The sequence below is a fragment of the Cryptomeria japonica genome, chromosome 4, assembly GCF_030272615.1.
Source record: "Cryptomeria japonica chromosome 4, Sugi_1.0, whole genome shotgun sequence".
Lineage (NCBI taxonomy): Eukaryota > Viridiplantae > Streptophyta > Pinopsida > Cupressales > Cupressaceae > Cryptomeria > Cryptomeria japonica.
In genome coordinates this window covers 125,570,059-125,575,465 of record NC_081408.1, presented here as the reverse complement: position 1 = coordinate 125,575,465, position 5,407 = coordinate 125,570,059, and positions in this window count along the sequence as shown.

Sequence of the window (5,407 nt, the reverse complement as noted above, 5' to 3'; positions counted from 1 at the left end):
TTGGCATTGTTGTCAAAGGGGGAGTGAAGTCAGATGTGACATGAATGGAATCTAGTGAAAGGGGGAGTAAGATCATTACTCAAGATCAAACAGAGCAGCTGATCAGTACAATAGAAATAGAAGTGATTGGTTGCTACAGAGAAGTTTGAAGTGTTGCCATCAATGCCAAAGGGGGATATTGTTGGCATAACTGATGGTGTTGGCACAACCGGTTCATCAGTTAGTATTGTCATTGATGACAAACACTTATCGGTGAATAAGGCCAAGCTCATAGGAAAGGAAGTATGGTAAACCTCAATGGTTTACTCATGGCTACAAATAGTATGGAGGATTCTATGCTTCTCTAATATGAATTATTGACACACTTAAGCAGTGTTTTGGTCGAAGACTAATCAGTTGAAGGATAAACAGAGTAGCGGACCGATTAGTCAAGCATTTGATAGGTGTTGAGATTAGTTTCTTAAACTGGTAGTTGAAATGATGATGCGGTCATAGGAGGTGACTCAGATTGTAGTTTAGTAGTTTTATGTATGACCAGAACACTCTGGACAGATGGGTTATCAGTCTTCTTGATGATCAGTGACCAGTGGCAAAACATGAAGAGTTACATCGGTGAACCGATGATATAGGTTGAAGGATGCTATCCACCGAGAATCTCAGAGTAGTGGCTGGTAAGTTGGATGTGATGACCAAAGGTGAGTCAGTCAGGGTGAGATATCATCAAATAAACTTCTAGTGAAGTCTACAACAGTTAACAACTAGTTAAGGTGAGATTTGTGCGGATTTTCTGATTCGCATTAAAAAGTCAGAACATGACCTAGAAGTTGCTAAAATTATGAGTTGCGGTGGCAGATAAGGATGAGTTGCTGGTGAGAACGATGGAGAGAGCGTAGAGTAAGTGAAGGAAGATTTGAAATTCAAATTTACCGAGTTTTAGTTTTGAACTCATTTAGGAAACTGCAGTTATGTGTTGGCAAAATATGGTATAAAGGTTTTTGGCAAAAACCATGACTAGTACATTTGGCCTCAAATTCCGACCGCAATTTGTCAGGATTCTGACTACAATTCGTTGGACTGTCGATGACCAACACCATCAAAAACTTGTAGTCAGACATTTCAACAGTGCTCAAGACCGTCAGAATTTTGACGGCATCAAAGGCTCTTCCGACGACGACCATGACTGTGCTTAGCCGTCAGTAAAACTTGATAAGTCATCAGAATTCCAATGCCTTGCAAGTAATGTTTTGATGGCTTAGGCATCAAAATAAATTAGAATTCCGATGGCCCCCTCACTTCTTAGCCGTCAATAAAAATCGATAAGTTGTCGAAATTCCAATGGCAACCATAGCATCCGCACCGACGAGGATGTTGTATGTGTGATAGTTCGAGCGTCTAAATTCAGATGTCCTCGCATTGTTTAGCCATCGGAATTCCAACAGCAAAAAGGGCATCTACACCGACGAGGATGTTTTATGTGCGATGGTCCGGGCATCAGAATAAATTGGGTGGGCATCAGAATTCTGATGCCCCCTCATTGCTTATCCGATGAAGATGTTGTCAAACATACAACATCCTCATCAGATGCTTGGTGGATGGAAAGGTTTGCACTTATTGACCAATACGATAATACTAAAGATTCATTATTCTATATCAGCCAACCAAACGACAATAAAAACAATTTGACAATCTAATCATGCAACGTTTTGGGCATCGAATGCTTGGTGGATGGAAAGATTTGAATTGATTGACCAATACGATAATACTAGAGATTCATTATTTTGTATCAACCAACCAAATGACAATAAAAACAATTTGACAATCTAATCTTTCCACTCGAAGACCAACCTCAAAAAACCATGTATGATTGAAGAATTGTGTCCCACATCAAGTTCTTCAATCCCATCAATAGCCACCCATAGGTGGCATACCATAAGCTAGCATGGGAGGCATTCCCATTTCACTCATACCTGGCTGAAAGCAACCTCCCATGCCCACACCCATGCTAGGCATTGGAGGTGCTGGAAAAGAAAAGGGGAAGAAGCTGAGCATACATATTATGTAAACAAAATAGGCACATATTTATTTCTGCAAAAGATTTAAAATGTTTATTAAAGAGAAACTTAAAATATTCACAAAATCATCAGAGTATATCAAGAACCTAAAGTAGGTATGGAAACACAAAGTCAATCATATTATTCCTCCAGGCAAGTTCCAAAGCCGCATCTGGTCTAATCAAGTCATAGCATATGAACAACCATGAAGCAAAGCATTCTTTCTTGCCCTGCAGTTCCAAATGCAAAAGTAAGCCCCATTTCAATGCCCCAATCCAAAATGAAAATTCAAAATATACTTTAGCCTGTGAGATAGATCAACCAACTATATGTTTTACCAATTGTATACCTATTCCACAAAATACACCAGCAATTCCTCTGCAAGTTCACGATCACCCGATTGAGAACTAGTTTCCATTGCATCCTTGTAAAGATTATCCTTTTTAGACAATGCAATATGTTAGCACATAATTTTTCTATAATTTCCTGAAAAATGCTATTTTTCTATAATTTCCTTGATTATGCTCTTAAAAATTCTATTTTCTATAATTTCCTTAATTATGCTCTTAAAATGCTATTGGAGGTGATGGCAAAGTAAGGGGAAGAAGTTGAGAATACATATTTTTTAAACAAAATAGGCACATTTATTTGAATTTTTAAAAACCATTAGTAGAGTAGAACAAGTGCTCCTTGAGGCTCAAGTAAGCAAAATGCATACCTGTTGAGCAACAAGATCTTTCTCTTCTTTCTCCTTGGATTTCTCTTCTTGGATAGGCTCTAACTTGTTCCACAAAATACATGTTCCACAAAATACACCAGCAATTCCTCTGCAAGTTCACGATCACCCGATTGAGAACTAGTTTCCATTACATCCTTGTAAAGATTATCCTTTTTAGACATTGCAATATGTTAGCACATAATTTTTCTATAATTTCTTGAAAAAATGCTATTCTTCTATAAATTCCTTAATTATGCTCTTAAAAATGCTATTTTCTATAATTTCCTTAATTATGCTCTTAAAATGTTATATTTTGTAAATAAAATAGTCACATATTTATTTGAATTTTTAAAAACCGTCAGTAGAGCAGAACAAGTGCTCCTTGAAGCTCAATTAAGAAAAATGCATACCTATTGAGCAACATGATCTTTCTCTTCTTTCTCCTTGGATTTCTCTTCTTGGACAGCCTCTAACTTGTTCCACAAAATACCTTTTCCACAAAATACACCAGCAATTCCTCTGCAAATTCAAGATCACCCGATTGAGAACTAGTTTCCATTGCATCCTTCTAAAGATTATCCTTTTTAGACAGTGTAATATGTTAGCACATAATTTTTCTATAATTTCCTGAAAAATGCTATTTTTCTATAATTTCCTTAATAATGCTCTTAAAAATGCTATTTTCTATAATTTCCTTAATTATGCTCTTAAAATGCTATATTTTGTAAACAAAATAGGCATATATTTATTTGAATTTTTTAAAACCGTCAGTAGAGTAGAACAAGTGCTCCTTGAGGCTCAATTAAGCAAAATGCATACCTGTTAAGCAACAAGATCTTTCTCTTCTTTCTCCTTGGATTTCTCTTCTTGGACAGCCTCCAACTTTTCCTTAACAAGCTTATCAACTTTTGTCATGTATTCTCGAATGAATTTTGAAAAAGAAATTTTTTGAATATTAGTTATTTAATTGTGTAGAAGATTTAAAATGTTTATTAAAGAGAAACTTAAAATATTCATAGAATCATTAGAGTATATCAAGAACCTGAAGTAGGTATGGAAACACAAAGTTAATCATATTATTCATCCATGCAAGTTCCAAAGAAATGTATTTGGTTTGATCAAGTCATAGCATATGAACAAGCATGAAGAAAAGCATTTTTTCTTGCCCTGAAGTTCCAATTGCAAAAGTAAGCCCCATTTCAATACCCGAATCCAAAATGAAAATTCAAAGTATACTTTACCCTATGAGAGAGAACAACCAACTATATGTTTTACCAATTGTATACATGTTCCACAAAATACACCAACAATTCCTCTGCAAGTTCACGATCACCCGATTGACGTGAGGAGGCATCGAGATACCATCTACCAATGAGAGAGCATAGCAAGCCGGAGTTGTACTCATCAGTAGAAGTTATACCGATCAAGGAGAAAAGTTGAGGAGAATTGATGCATCAGAAAAAACTATACCAATATGACCCATCGGCATAGTAAACACTAGTGGCAGCAGTGGAGAACTGTCTTACCGATAGCCGATGAGGGTATCGGTAAGACTTATACCGATAAGAGTGGTGAAAAGAAGAGTCCATCGGTATAGCCAAAGCGATCTATATGTGTTACTTTGAGCCACCCCGACGCCCGAAGAAATCATCGATGAAACAATTACCGATGGAACATACTCTATCGGGAAGACTTTGTTTATCAGTATGTTTCATTTTGGATTACCTCGATACCCAATGAAGGAGTGGACTAATTGAGCAGAGCGAAGACACTATCAGGAATACTCATGGTGATGAAGTCAGTTGCATTGATATAGCCAAAGTGATCGGTATGTGTTACTTTGAGCCACCCCAACACCCGAAGAAATCATCGGTGAAACATATACTGATGAAACATACTCTATCGGGAAGACTTTGCTTATCGGTATGTTTCATTTCGGATTACCCTGATACCCAATGAAGGAGTGGACTGATTGAGCGAAGCGAATACACTATTGGGAAGACTCATGGAAATGAAGTTGGTTGCATCGGTATAGCCAAAGCGATCGGTATGTAATATTTTGAGCCACCCCGACGCCCAAAGAAATCATCGGTGAAACATATACCGATGGAACACACTCTATTGGGAAGACTTTTCTTATCGGTATGTTTCATTTCGAATTACCCCAATACCCAATGGAAGAGAATATCGGGAAGACTCATGGCGATGAAGTCGGTTGCATCGGGAAGATCTATGTCAATGGTGAAGCCCATCGGGGAAACAATGCCAATCACGATAATGCTAAATGAGCTCACCCGATGCCTGATGAGAATATCAGTTTGAGATATACCGATGAGGAGGAAAAGGAGTCATCAGCTTAGGGTATCTCGATAAGAGAAAGTAAGATGTCAAAATAGATAAAGGGTTGTTCAAAGAGTGCCAAAAGGGAAATATTCATCAGGGAGACATATGCCAACGAGCAATTGTCATATCAGAATTCAAAACCAAAAATTTCAAATGTCTTCTATTTAATACTTGCACTAGATGCATCTATGGTTCGCACAAGGCAAATTTTATGAGAAGTTCATTATTGTAAAAGAATATGACGGAACTAGAAATTGCCTTGTCCAAATACTGCATTGATGAAAGAAGAATACAC